Genomic DNA, 15720 nt, shown 5'->3' with positions numbered 1-15720 from the left:
TTCTCTTCTTATCCTATGGCTGGCCCTGTCCTCACTACTCCCTTGGTGACCCCCCAACTCCTTGAGAGACTACCAATTTTGACAAGTTGTCTTTTTTTTAAGTTTATTATCTACGCTTTTCCTTAGAGCATATTCTGGCATTCATCACTTACTCAACACATGGTGGTCACTCAAAACTGCCACTCTGCAGTCACTCAGTTAGCCAGGTATACCCACATTCAAGAGGGGTGCCTGGGATCTATTTCCCAGCCCCTGCGTTTACTCCACTTCAAGTGAGAATCATGACATAGTACTTTCTTCCTCTTCTTCTGGCAAGTTTCTTCGTATAATTTCATCTTGGATTAAAACACAGACACACACCTCTTTATTGCCCCAGGCATTTTGTGTCCTTATCTAAAATTAGTACAGCTGCTACTCTGCTATTTCAAGAAATGCAGGCTATCCCTCACTCTTTACATCCACCAGCTTAGCCAGCCGAGTAGCCTTGTGCCACATGGGGTATATGGATTCAGTACCAAATCCTGAAACCACCAAGCTGCTCCTTCTGTTCCCATTGACCAACACAGCAAATGTGTGGTTGGGTGGGTGCAAGAGCCAACAGAAAAGACAAACATGGTGTGGATATGAAGATGTAGATGAGACACTAAGAAGAGGGTGTATTGGGTCCAGTTTCCTAAAAGCAGCACCTGAGATGGGGATCTTTGGCAAGTGATGGAGTGATCTCAGGAGGGACCTGCCCAGGAGGGAGAAAAGCAGAATAAGACGTAGAAAGAAGATAAGCAAATATGTAACTTTAGGTCAAATCTAGTCTCACCCTTGTCCCACAGGAAGTTTTAAAGTGTTAATGGCACCAGGATCAGTCTGTCATTGTTTGAAAGCTGCCTCAAAAAAAGGGCACAACCTATTGATATTTTGAGATGATGCAGCATCTCCTGGAAGCCTAAGGCAATTGACTTAGGAGAAGGAGGAAGGTATGAGTCAACAGCCAACACACAGCAGCTGGGAGGAGACAGGGCCCCATCCTGGTTAAGGGGATTTGTACAGGATACCACCCCTGGTATGAAAAATAACAGACACATTAGAGCAATTTTAAAAAGCTATAGAATGCTTGGAATTCTGGGATTATATGTTATAGATTTGTTAAATTTTCCAGCAATAATATTGATTATTAGGTGAAATAGATGCTCAATAAATGATTAAATGAAATAGAAATTTCCTTGGTATAAAGTGAGCTGGAGAAAAAATGGTTATTAATTGTAAAATGGGATCATGTGAGTCAATAGCACATGGAGAGTTTGACTTCCACGGCAGTGGAAAAGTATACCTAGCAACTGGTAGAATTCTGTCTTGTTTTACCTTCTTTATCCACCAGCAGTAGACACACTACGTGGTAAGGAAGAAAGGTTTTGGACTTGGTATAAAAAGAAGGCAGCTGTAATCTCATCTTGGTCACCTACTAGTTTTATCTCAGTGGATTAGACTTAAATGAACAGAGTCTCAGTTAATTCAACTTAAAAATAAATATTGTAGTAACTGTGCCACCTAACTCTTGGAGTTCTTGTAAGGTTCAAATGAGCTAACGCACTGGAATACCTGTGTCTTTTATTTATTTATTTTTTTTTTCGAGACATAGTTTCACTCTTATTGCCCAGGCTGGAGTGCAGTGGTGTGATCTCGGTTCACTGCGACTTCTGCCTCCCGGGTTCAAGCAATTCTCCTGTCTTAGCCTTCTGAGTAGCTATGATTACAGCCGCACACCACCATGCCCAGCTAATTTTTTTATTTTTAGTAGAGACAGAGTTTCACCATGTTCATCAGGCTGATCTCTAACTCCTGACCTCAGGTGACCTACCTGCCTTGACCTCCCAAAGTGCTGAGATTACAGGCATGAGCCACCACATCCGGCTGATACCTATGTCTTTTTAATGCGCTTGGCAGACCCCAACTCCCAGGGCTTAGGGGAAGAAGTGATTGTATTGACACGGTAAGAAAGCTACACAAGGCATGGGAACAGCTGGCCTCCTGGATTGCCACCAGCTGCTTGGAAACCATAAGGACTCCCTTTCATCATTTCTTATTCCTCTTCCTATGTCAGCTTCATTCTTATGGACTTTACTCCTTTCTTATGAGACTGGAAATATGACAGAGAAGAGCTTTGAAGTTCGTTAACTGAGAGGGAAGAAGCTTCTTCCCATGGTACTCACTAAAAAAATAATTGTGTGACTCTCTTTTTATTGCATGGATGATAGACCCTGGGAAATGGTGTCAGTAAGGTACAGTGTTTAGCAGCCACTCTATGACTTTCATCTGAAGTTTGGAAAAAAATAATTTCCCCAACAGAGGGCTGATCCCAGGAGAAAAGAAGATTGAAGGGGAGACAGGAGATGGACATCTACTGGGATACTAGACTAGATACTGGGATACAGAAGATATGAGCTCAAGTGTCTTTTTATGTATTGGGTCCTTAAGTATGTATCAATGAATCTGTCCAAACATCTTATTTATCTAAAAATGGGGATTTAATATATATTTTACCAGGATGTCTGAAGATGAAAATAGATAATTTATATCCAAACATCCTATTTATCTATAAAATGGAAATACTAATACATATTTTACCAGGATGTCTGTTAAATAATTTATGGGTGAAGATGCTTTGTAAAACGTAACATGCTTTCAAAATTATATAATAAGATGCCATTATGAATTGTGCACTAAATACAAAGCACTTCTCAGGCACATATGCATTTTAGATTAGTTTTTCAAATGGGGGAAGAAAAGAAAATGTTTAATGGCTGCCTTTTCAAAGCTTGCAGCCAAATCTACCACACCATAAAAACGTTAAAAATATGCACTCTAAGGAAACAGCCTCGGCTGAAGGTGGCGCTTTCTTCAATCCGCTGCCTCTTCAGAACAGTTGTTCTTTATAGGGAGTGACACGAGGTACTGTTTAGCGAGGTGTCAGTTCTGTAGAGTTTTCTTCTTTCATTCTCAGAAATCGAAAGTGATCCCCACATAAAGCATTTGCAGCTGTGTTGGGAAATAAGCTAGTCACGCCTCAGCAATTTATGGCCAATTTTCCATTAATAAGAGAGAATGGAGTGTGGTTCAATCACTTTACAATCCAAACACTCATTCTTAAGAATGGGGGAGAGACAGCACAATAGTTTCGTTCTGTTTCTGAAAGGGTATTAATTCAATATTGTGTATCTTTGAAGAAAAACATTTAGATGGCTCTAAGTGGTAGGAAGGTAAGTTTTACAGAAAATACTTTGAAAGCCATGCATTAGAAATAGCACCTGCCATGAATTGGAAATACCACCTGAAGTGCACAGGCAAGAGATGGGTCAGAGGGCCGTGAGCACTGTCCAGGGAAGTGGAAGGGTAAGGGGGAAAAGAGAGACTGAGTGGGATGTGGGAGTGAAAGTTCCAGGGCAGAAGTTTAAGACAGAGTCTCAGCTTAGTATAGATTCCTATAGCAGGGGCCCAGAACCACAGGTAAATTGAAAGTCTGGGTGAAGCAGAGCTAGGAGTCAGGATAGGAGACCAAAGCACAGCTGCAGAAGGTACCAAAGACCCAGGATGATGGCTCATAAAATTCAGGGCAAATGAAGAGTTAAAAAGGTGAACTGGGGCAGGAGGACAAAAGCAAGACACCAGTCAAACTCTAGTCTCAGTCAGAAGCTTGTAACACATTCTCCAACTCACATCTTCCTTGGGTTCACAAAGAAGAAGGCAAAATGTTGGCTGCAGGAAAGGACCTTGTGTGTAAATACAAGGAAGAAAACTGTTTAACGGTCAGAAGACCGAGAGACCAAATGAGATTTCCAAAACAGTGGAACATTTCCTATGTAGCTTCTATTGACTACGCTCACCAGATCAATTTTCTCAGTTGTATATTTACAGCATGTTGATTGGTGATTGTCTTAGTTTGGGTCCCTTCAGAAGACCTAGAGACAAGGATTTGGGTGTAAGTTGTTGATTTGGGAAGTGATGCCAGGAATACTCATGAGAATGGTGGAGGGGAGGTAGAAGGAAAGGCAACCAAGAAAGGGTCTATCAGTGAGCAGGTGACTACTGTGGGCAGCTTGGGGACTGAGTAGGATCTGTTTCAGAATAATCTCAAGGAAGCAGAAGAATGCTGGAGTATTTACCCATCAATACCCATCCCTCATGAATCTCAGGCCTGAGAGTGCTGACTCCACAGCAGTTCTAGACTTCCCTCAGGTAGAGAGGCATGGGCACTTGAGGGAGGAAGACAGCAAAGCTGCAGGTGACATCCAGAGTGGGCCCAGGAGCCAATGCGGGCTATGGCCAGCTTCCACTACGGTGACCCAAACATCCCCAACTCTTCGGTCTAAGCTTCTGTCTAGTAAGCCCAGGCACTACCATTCTGCCTTGATAACATGGTTGCTTACCAAGAGTCAACTGGGTTTATTATCAAATGTATTAGAATTATAATTGTTATTGTAATTAGGAAAGCAAATTAATTTATGTAAATTGGATTTATGCAAATGAGTGAAATTTGAGTGCGCAGAGAAAGAGGTGTTTCAGTGAAAAATAAGTTGAATATGTGAGACAAAGTAGCAAACAAAAGCCATGTTTGCTTACTTCTGCTTGCCAGTATAACTTCACAAAGCCCCCGACGCGGTCACAATGTGCAGCTCTCCAGAAAGTTGCTTTGAAGACAAAACAGGATAGAGCACATGGACCCCTCCTGTCTCTGGCCTGGGTCACTGTATTCCTCAAAAGATAAATGACCCTACTCCTTTCTTTTTCATACACAAAAGATTACATGTTACAGGGTTAGTGACTGTGCTTCTGTAATCTATCAGCAAATGAACTTTAGTAATGCAACACCAGATGTACCCTTACACCCAAACCTTGACATGATTCTGCTTCAACATAATGTCTGAGTAACTTTGATGTGATTTTGCCCATACTGAGCCCCCACCACCTGCATATAAGCTGTGGGCTGAAACACCGGGTCAGGCAGTCTCACAGGACTGCTCCCAAGCTGGAGGCCTCAGCCTACAGTCCTCAGTAAGACTGCTGAATACAACTAACTTTAATTCTTTAAAAAACAGACTTTTTTCCTTTAGTCGGCAAATGCTTCAGAATGGTTTGATGAAAGTGGTGTGTTGAATTAGGTATGGCTGAGAAAACTGTGGAGGTATTGGGGAGAAATTGTAACAATCAAGAAAGATCATTCAATTGGACTGCTTTGCAAGTCACTTTAATTCTTGCTCCAGTGTAAAGAAACTGAAGTTGGGTGTCTTAGGGGATACATTAAGGGTATGATTTATTAAGAGAGACAACACATAATGCCAATTAAGGTACCCAGAGTCATGGAAGAGACCTTAGCTATACATCAAAGATTGGCAAATGAATGTCAATTTGTGTTTTAAGTTAAAATAAAAATGTTTGAGGCACATATGAATCATTTTCATGAGCCCTTACTTTAAATAATTTCTTTTCAATTAATCTACCCACTACTAGCTTTCCATGTGTTGCATGAGATATGCTTCAACTCCGCTCTGAGGAAAATACTCTGAGACTATAGCACGATTCCTCACACACAGTCAGCTGCCTGGAGTGTTTTATTTTAAGCTTCTCAAGAAATTGAAGTACAAAGGAACAAGTGCTTCCTCAGCAGGTTGGAAATTGGGATTAAGGGTCAAAAAGGTTAAGATTTCATGCTGAGAACACTTGAGCCCAATCACAAAGATCTATGGGAGGAAAAAAAGCTAACAAAATTAAATGAAGATTTAGGAAGGCAAATATTCAAGCTTCACTGCCGTACCTCGGGGAGGCATCGCATTGTTCTGAGGACACGGCAACATAGCTTCGAAGATTAAAAAGGGAAGAACTGACAAATAAACTTTTAGCTAATTTTCAGAATGAGACAGGTGTCAAATTCTTGGTAACATAAGATTGCAGATGCTTAAACTCCAGAGACTGCTTGGAGTTCCTTCTTCTTCTTGTCATTTAACACCAAAAGCAGTTTATTTAATGCTTTGGCTCCCTGGAAACTTGTCATTTTAGAAAGAGTCACTGTGTGGACTTGGACTCATTTTACAATGAGTTCAAGTTGTCGAGATGAGATACAGAATTGCTGAGGTTGAGTACCAGGCTTCGTAGTTTAGAAGGTTGTTTTCGTATCATATATGTATAGACTGGCTTAGTGTGGATAAGTTCTTATTACTCTGGAAATGTTCTAGCTATATCAAAGTAAGCCTACTTGCTATTTCTTTTGTAATAACAAATTTTCAAATCAACAAGGTAACCACATTCTAGCCTCTCTTTCCCCTAGAATATAAATTATCCATTATGTAATTAAATGAAATGATAAGATAACACCATGTTACATTTCTGAGCTTGTGTGCATAAAGAAGAAAATTTCCAGTAGAGTTGAAAAGTATATTTATTTATCCCTCATTTTGTTCCAGAAATAATTAAAGCGAAACTATAAAGCAACATAAAGTGCAGCAAGAGAACAGAAACATCTGTGATTTCATTCTTCAAAAATATCAAAGAACTTACAGGATTTGGATTTAAATATCAATTAACCTTCTCTGAACCAGAAAATTGAAACACAACTTCTCTTTTTTTTCTCCCATTTACTGGCGTACCCACCCCCCACCCCCAGCCCATGCTATGAGTCCCAGGGCCTAGGTGCAAATAGAAGCTCCCCACTGTGGCTGGCAGCCTGCCCTGTGCCTTTCACATCTTGCCATATCTCTGTCAGCACCATGAGGGGACTTCCGTGCCTGTGAGTGGATCCCCAGCCCGCGTGTCCAAGCCAGTTTTCTCACTCCTCCCCAGCAAACCTTGAGAACCCTTCGCCCTAGGGTGTTCTCTGTGACAGTGCTTCTGCGTTTGGAGATGGACTAGATGGTCTGTCCAGGCAGAGGATCCTGGAGTCCTGGTGTGCTAAGCAGAATAATGACCTCCCAAGGATGGCCACACCCTTTTCCCCAAAACCTATGCATATGTTACATTATATGACAAGGGAGGATTCAGGTCACTCATGGGTGTGGTGGCGAGTACCTATAATCTTAGCTACTCAGGAGGCTGAGGCAGGAGAATCGCTTGAACCAGGGAATGAGAGGTTGCAGTGAGCTGAGGTCGTGCCACTGCCCTTCAGCCTAGCAACCCTCTCTAAATGAAAAAAAGAGATTGCCTATATTACAATAAATTCAGACTCCCTGATGACTAAGTCACATTTGGGAAAATTCTGCAGTAGAGAAGAGTGATTGAGGACAGTAAGTGTAGACATCATTAGTCTATGGTTTAGAGCAGTGGCTTCCAAAGTCTAGTCCCCAGACCAACAATACCCAAGTCACCTAGGAATTTGCTAATGTGGACTGACTTTCAGGCCCCATCCCAGCCCTACTAAATCAGAAGCTCTGGGGTAGGACACAGAAATCTGTGTTTAACAAGCTCTCTTGGGGATCATAAACATGGGCTAGCATTTGAGCACCACTGGTCTAGATGAATAATCTTTTCCCAAGATTTATGAACTGGTGGAGGTGGGGGGTAAGAAGGATGAGAAGATGAAGAGTTGGGTATGAGACCTCAGGTCTGCTATAATTTTCAAGACAGTTGGTCTAAAGCTCTCATTAGATTCCCAACAGAGTTTACAATCCACAGAACAACAAAAACACCCAGAAAAACAATAGAAACACTCACAACAACAAGGGCAAAGACATAACCACTTAGACAATCAGGAACCTCTATTTGTCGCAAGGTCCCAGTGGCTGTGATGTGATTTGGGAGGACAGAGTTAGACGTGTAACTGGAACAGCTTGTGGCAACTTATTGCATTAAGTTCCCAAGTAATGGCCTCCCTATATGCTGTGAATATAAGATTAGTAGTACAGTGGTCTCTGCCTTTTTTTTTTTTTAATCTCCCAATCCTTTCTAGAAGGACCACCTTTGAGTTTTGGAGCCAGGCCAACCCTCTACTCCATGTGATATATCACTATATCACATCTCCCAGGTCATAAGAATAAATGTGTAATTTCCAAAAATAGCAGTTCATCAGTTTTGTTGAAGTGATTGGCCAAGAAATTTTACTTGATTCAAAATGGGCCAAGTTTCTTCCTAGGATTTTATATCCACATCATTGGAGACAAGAAGTATCCTCTTTTCTCTGAAGTTGTCAAGCTGAGTTAATACGAGCCTGTACCTATGTGTAAGGAACTTGCTATTCCTGCATTGCATGGGAGAGAATGAAGCCCCTGAAAATCCTAAGAAAAAGGGAGAGAGAGATTGCTAGTGGGTGCACATCTGTCCTTATAGAGTACATGAGTGTGTCTGTGTGTGTGCACTTACATGTCTGTGAATGTGCTTTTGTGTTGTGATTTGTATGAGTTGTCAAGTATATGAAGTTCAATATCCACCACCATCAGGATATGAAATAGTTTCTTCACCTCCCAAAATTCCTCCCACATTCCTCATCATCAACCTCTTCCCAGGCCTGGCAGCCATTGATCTGTTTTCTGCATCTACAATTTGCCCTTTTCAAAATGTCTTATAGATAGAATCACACAATATGTGATATGTCAAGTCTCATTTCTTCCACTTAGTATAATGCATTTGAGATTCATCCATGTTACTGTGTGAAACAGTAGTTTCTTCCTTTTTATGGGTGAATAGTAAGTATTTCATTGGACATATGGATGTACCAAGATTTGTCTACTTATTCCCGTCTTGAGAAGCACTTGGCTTGTTTCCAGTTTGAGGCAATTATGAATAAAGCCACAATAAGCATGTGCATCCATAGGTTTTCCTCTCATTTGGGTAAATATCTAAGAGGGATTGCTGTGTCATATGGTAAAGTCATGTTTAGCTTCATAAGAAACTGCCAAACTATTTCTCACAGTGGCTCTCCCAATTTGGTAGGATGAAAGATCTCTTTCATATGGAATCCTATTTCAATGCCTGTCCAGATTTTAGGTTTGCTGGGAAAGTTTACAAAAGCAATGCATGTTAACAAAATCACTGAAATATGTCCTAACTACTGAAAATGAATAGTGTTCAGTGAGGATACTTTATGCACTGTTCACATAGAAATAAAGGAATGAACTGAGTCATTGCTCAGTGTCCACTGCAGTGACATTTATCTCTGGAAATAAAGACAAAGTGAAAATAACCAAGGGTGTTTAGTCTGATCCAGTCATGCTGAAGCAGAAAATTGTCCATTTCACACAGACCTGTGAAATGATGAACAACAACACAGTTTAAAGTAGGAAGACTTTCTGAGACAATTAACAAGTAATCTTAACTTGAGACAGATTTTAAAAAGGCACTCGGATAGACAGATAGATGATAGAGTCATAGATACATAGATATAGATAGAAGATTGATAGAAGGTAGATGATAGATGATAAATGATAGAGATAGATAGATAGATAGATAGATAGATAGATAGATAAGCTCCTGACATTTCTTAACCACTAAATTACCCAAGAGTTTTCTGTTGTGAACAACAGGGAACAATTTACAGCATAAACAGCTAGAACTGATCATACTAAGGGCATCTACCAAGGATAGGCTATGAAGGAGAACAAGATCAAGGAGAAGTATCCTGGTGGAGAAGTAGGGAGAATTGGCTGTGATGAGAATTTGTGGTCACTTATGTTGCTAGATGATGTGTGGCACTGCTTTCACCCTCTGAGGTCTTAAAAAGACTGGTGGGTAAGCCCAGTGGCAGGCTGGCCATTTTCTCCCATGAAGGCCATTTGCTACTTCTTCTTTTTCCTCTGGGTGGCAAGTAACGACTGAACCTTTGCATAGGCAGCATCTCTCTCCTACCAGAATGAAGGTGCTCACCTGTTTTAGTCAATATGTAAAGAAATAAAAGACCTGTACATCTCTCAGGTCCAGAAATGTTTCCAAGAGTCAATGATATTACCACTGTACAAATCTTGCAGTAGTGACCATATACCCAGGATTGTATTAGGCAATAGATGGAGATAAAATATATTTAGTATATAGTGCCTAATCTCAATGAACTTACAGCCTGTTACAATCAAGCTAAGGGGAAGAAAAATAAACTTTTGTTTCTGGGTGATATTGGAAAATAGAAACTTGTATTTCTGCTTTCCTTCTCTCATTCAAGTATTTATTTGAAGATGGGAATCACTAAATATACTTGGAGATATTCACTTATGGTTTTCTCCACATTATTTCTCCCCTTTCCTTCTCTCATTCAAGTACTCTCAAAGTGAGATAGAGAAGGAGGGAAGGCAAGTCTAAGGGCATAATACCAAAATGATTTACATGGGATGGGAGAGAAGAGTATTTATCTGCCAGTTTCATTGGGTTTGTTCATATGGATGTGTGTGTGTTTTAGTGGGGTGGCTGTCTTATATGAGAACTACGGTGATGTGACTTTTGTCTCCAAAATTTCAATCCCCTGAGGGAAAGAGGATTAGAAGAAATGAATGGAGAGTGACCTGGAGAAGTAGGAAGATTCCCTTTCCAGACGAAGTAAAGAAAACATACTTCCTAAGCTCTGGACAGGGAGAGAAAGATGAATCCGTGTAGGAGTGCCTGAAGCTAAAGTCTTCATTAGATTGGTAGCGGGGTGGGGAGGGAGAGGTTATCAAAGATGAGTACAGTCTTCTAGCCAGATGTTTCTCCAACAACCTTGAAGAGAGAGCTTTGAAAATGTCGGGTTTTGGAAGAAATAAGGAGCTCAAGGGGGGAACCAGGCTAACATTCACTTCACCTTCTGGTCTTGAGGTGCAAACAGCTTTGCTTCACTGGCTTTGTAATACATCTTTATATTGCTTTCTCTTCTTTGTTTCACTTCTTCCCAGACCCCGACTCTCATTTCTTGGGATCACTTTCTGCATAAACTACCTGTACTCAAGCCCTTTCCTCAGGCTCTGCTTTGGGAGAGGAGGGAAGAAATCCAGACTAGGACAAGAGTAAAGGTGAATATGATGTGAAATGCTTTCCAGTCCATTTTGAAGATCATTCATTCTTGTTTAGACCTCTGCACCGCAGGTTACCCATTGCTCCTATTCCATTTCTTTCCTAAGACTCTACTCAACCTAGAAAGTCTCCTCCTGGAAGTCAAACTCAACTGGCTGTTCAGATTTTCCATCCTTATTGAACCTCTCTACAATACTTGACAGTGATGACTTGACAACTCCTTCTCGAAGCTTCTTCTTTGCTGCCCAGTGTACTGGACTTACCACTTTCTTTTCTTCTATCCTACATATGTCTCCTTTGGCTCTTGGTCATGCTCCCCTTACCTTAGTGATTGAGCTCTCTCTGGGCTACCTCCATTCAGTTCAGTGTCATGAGATTCACCACTGTCTCTTCTTATGAAGAAGAAATCCACTCTTGAAACCAACTCTTCTTTTAAGTGGGTTTCAAATACGGATTTCCTTGCATACCTTGAAGGTGCTCCTGAATTCTAATCCCATATTTGCACCCATTTGATGAACATTTCATCCTATATGTCTTAAAGAAACTCAGTATAACCAGAACTAAGCCAACACTTCACTCCAAACTGGGAATAAAAAAATTAAAACAAACAACAAAAAGAAAATATAAGAGGAAAAAATGAAAATAAATGGCATATTTAAGGTCTAATTTTAGGAAACAACAAGAAGATAAAAGAAATAGGAATAGAATATTCCAGGCTGGTAATCTGAAAGAATGGTAACATTTTCGAGAAGAGTTGGGAGAGTTGGAAAGAACAATTTTAGGATGAAAGGAAAGATGAAGAGTTCTGTTTTGACCATATCAGGTTTCTGGTCAGAGTATTCCCCCTGCTCAGTTTCATGTATATCAGAGGACGTGGGGTCTTTCCCTATTTTTCTCACTAATCTTAATCAGATGTTACCTTTCTGATTTCTATTTTCTTTAGTTTCACAGTGACTTCTTTGGGATACTGTCCCAACTTCTAAGGAAGCCTTTCTTTTCTTTCCTGAAGCCAAACTTGTTACTGTTTTAACTAAAACAGAAACAAATATGTATAATAATACATAAAGTAGAATCAAAAATTAAAAATAATACATATTAAATATACAACACATACAATTAAACACCAAAACTCCCAATTGGAACTTTATAGCAATTAAATCATCTAAAAGCATGTCTTAATCTCCAGAAATGACCTAAATGTTTCTTTTATTTAGTTTAATATTTGAGATGTACTGGGGGAAAAAAACAACAGTCTTTAAATGTTTCAACCAGACAGCATAAGGTAGTGACTGAAAGGAGGTCTGCAAACTGGGAGAAAGACACTGACAGCACCGAGAAGAGCTTTTATTTTGTTTTTAAATCTTGGAAGCTGCCTCCACTGTTTGAAAACAGCCACCTTACTAATAGCCTATTTTGCTTGTCACCCACCTTTGTGCCATTAGACGCCTGCTAATTTTTGTCTTGGTAACAAAGGAAAACAACACCATTGTGCCACTAATAAAACACAGTGTGAACTGCTTTTCTTCTGAAATGCAATGATTTTAATTGACTTTATTTTCTTCCAAAAAGAAATAGAGATGCACAATCATGGTGAAGTCTGCCCTCATTAACAGAGATGCGTCACTAATTTGAGATGAAGACTGAAGTCTGGTAAATATCCATCTTGCAGCTACCCAGCCTGCGTCATTCCTAGAATCTGGTGTGCGAGTTTCTCTCAGTCCTTGCTCAGCGTTCCCTCCTGGGACCCAATAAAGGCCGTGGGAGCAGGTAAAAAGCAGAACATTATTCTGTAGCTTTATCCCAGCTGCACTTTGGAAAACAGATTTGCAGGCTCTGAACCAACAGGCAATAAGTCACTCAGCCCATTTTCTCAGAATTACCGCTGCACTGTTACTGTTTGCTTCCCAATAACTCTATAACCATGGACAGCAACAAATGCACAGAGACATTTTCTTCTCTGCACTCAGAAAGCTGTGCCTTCATGAACGTCTCTTCCGTAGCTATTTCCTAATCCAATTTTTTCATGTCAGAGCTACGAATTTGTGTGACAGGGTATTTGGTGCATTTCCATGAGGCAACACTCAGCCACAATTATGTTAGTTCTAGGCAGCTTCAGCTATAGTTTCACAGGTTAGACCTGTGATGAGTATCTGGATTCTTAGGTCTAGGAGTGGTCATATTAATGAGAGCCCTAGATTATACAAAGAAGCCTGAGGGACCAGTATTAATGGTGAGTCTCGCATACATCCTTGTTAGGAGCTGTTGAAGGAGTTACAGGATAAAAACTTCATCCATTCAACAAAGGTTGATTGTACACCAACTTTTTGTTTAGTGAGCACTACTATATACAGATATAGCTGTGAACAAGATCACTAATGTTCTTGCTATTGTGGAAATTACCTAGTAGATGGAAATAAGCTTAAAATTAATTATGCAACTAAATAAAAGCATTTACAAGTAAGTCCAGGCAATGGTGCTATGAAGAAAATCAAAGAGATATTGTGATATCTCTGTGACTCTGGGGAATGGGCAGGGCTGCTTAAGAGGAGGTAGCCAGACAAGGCTCCCTGAAACAACATTCAAGCTGATGTGGTGGTTTTAAGACCTGGCCCCAATTCTTTGATACTCCTCCCTTCAATAGATGAACTGTATGTCCCAGACCTTTGAATCCTGGCTCTGACTTCTTGACAAATAGAATATACCAGAAGTGATGCTGTGACAATTCCCAGTCTCAGACCTTGAGAACTGGTAGCTTCTTTTTCTTGTCTCAGGGAGGCTGCAGTCTCTTGGAACCTGGCCACCACGTGGTAAGAAAGCCCAGGCAGCACAGAGTGAGCATGAGTGTGCTCCCTTACCTAGGTCTGCCCTACGCTGTGGTATCCTGCCACATGTCACTTCCAAAAGTGGATATCACCTCTATCGCTGTTCTATAGCTCCTACCTAACTAAAAGTGCCACTTATCAGGACTGTGTAGAAATAGAAATGTAGCTACTGAGATGTCATCCTGACCTCCAGGCCAATTTTTTTTTTTTTTTTTTTTTTTTTTTGGAGACCGAGTTTTGCTCTTGTTGCCCAGGCTGGAGTGCAATGGTGACATTTCCGCTCACTACAACCTCCACCTCCCTGGTTCAAGTGATTCTCCTGCCTCAGCCTCCTGAGTAGCTGGGATTACAGGCACCTGCTACCACACCCAGCTAATTTTGTATTTTAAGTAGATATGAGATTTCTCCATGTTGGTCAGGCTGGTCTCAAATTTTTGACTTCATATGATCCACCCACCTCGGCCTCTCAAAGTGTTGGGATTACAGGTGTGAGCCACTGCGCCCAGCCCAGGCTGTTTGTATGTATGTGGTATCCCGTAGGTCATAATATTTATATTCTATATAAATGTACTCTCTGTGCATAGAAGAAGGGCACCATAACCTTACTACTGCTGGGATGTAAACTTTGAGTTGCAGGCAAGCAATAGGACGCTAAAAAATACCTTGCGGTTAGACAAGCACTTGAGAAGCTTTCAGATGTATGGCACCTTGTTGACATTTGTGCATTTTTTCTACAATACGTTTATGCTTGTCCCTGGGATAAGACAAAACACAGATGCTTCTCCTTGGAATGTCAGAAGTTGAATGCTTTGTCAGGATTTTAAATGGTGGCTCCAGATTGCTTTCATTTCTGGGATGAGCTGATTAAGTCATTTTGCTTCATGAGCAATGAAGGGTTTAGGGTTGATTTTTCTCCTGGCAACAGTTAATTCTGGTGAAAAGATATCATATTCTCCATATTGATGGAGAACAGCAATATTAATCTATCAGCCATTATTTATTAGTGACGTGTTATATAACAAATACAATTCATAAATTTAATGAAATGCAATGAATTAATCATTCACCATTTATCATGAAGGCCCATGGAACTTCATTTGAACATTTTCTTCTCACAATCTGCTTATTACAAAAGCTTAGTTGTGGCTGCCTTTTCTATCAAGTGACAAATCCCCTTTTCTTCTTTGCTTCCTAATTACTAATCCTCCTTTACAATTCTAAGGAAAGTAACCGCTCTCTCTGTCTGTTGCTATGGCTTCCCAGCCTAAAGCAAGTTCTCCCTTCCTTTTTACTGAGAGTAACCTGCTATTTCTCTTTTTTTTTTTTTTTTTTTTGGGGCAGCAATGTGTGCAACTTCCAAAAGACAATTTCCAAATGGTCTAAGCCAATTAAATAACTCATTTTGTTTGGCTGTGATTTGAGTAGAAGTGGAAAATGTAAGTACTTACGGCCAATAAGATGGAAGGAGAATTCTGCTGGGACATTTGGGTAAGATTTTCCACAACGAAGAGTAATACTAGAAAAAAAACAGCTTTCTTGATGCCCGTTGTCTTGCTCAGGGCAGTGTCTGTGGCAGTGTGATGGTCGGAGCTGAGGTAGCCGTCTTGGGTGCATGAGGACAGGCATCCCTCATTTTGAAGATGACGGATGAGAAGGGAAGAAAGTGCCAAGCTTTCGTTGCTTTCTTGAGATGCCCATGAGACTACCTGACAAGATTCTTAAGTAAGTAATAACCCTCTTGATGGATTTCATCCATGTTTATGCAGGTATTTGGATGGATGAATTTGTAGTTAGCAAATTACAGATGAGAAGAAAACAGCAGGACCATTCCTAATGCTTGTGGAACCCAGGGCAAGGCAGAAACAGTGACCCACAACACATACTAAATATTTACAGGTTAAAAATTAAGCTACAAACTGCTGAGTTAAATGTGTTCTGTCCTCGTGGCTTA

General features: G+C 40.5%; 1 long non-coding RNA gene across 3 annotated transcripts in view; it reads right to left on the bottom strand.

Moving 5' to 3' along the window:
- Positions 1 to 15720, bottom strand: part of LOC144582456 (uncharacterized) — a 623889-nt gene that overhangs the window by 517223 nt on the left and 90946 nt on the right. The window lies entirely within an intron of this gene.

Source organism: Callithrix jacchus, chromosome 5 (genome assembly GCF_049354715.1).
Source record: "Callithrix jacchus isolate 240 chromosome 5, calJac240_pri, whole genome shotgun sequence".
NCBI lineage: Eukaryota > Metazoa > Chordata > Mammalia > Primates > Cebidae > Callithrix > Callithrix jacchus.
The sequence above is the reverse complement of the archived record's forward strand: the minus strand, read 5'-3'. Positions and strand labels throughout refer to the sequence as shown.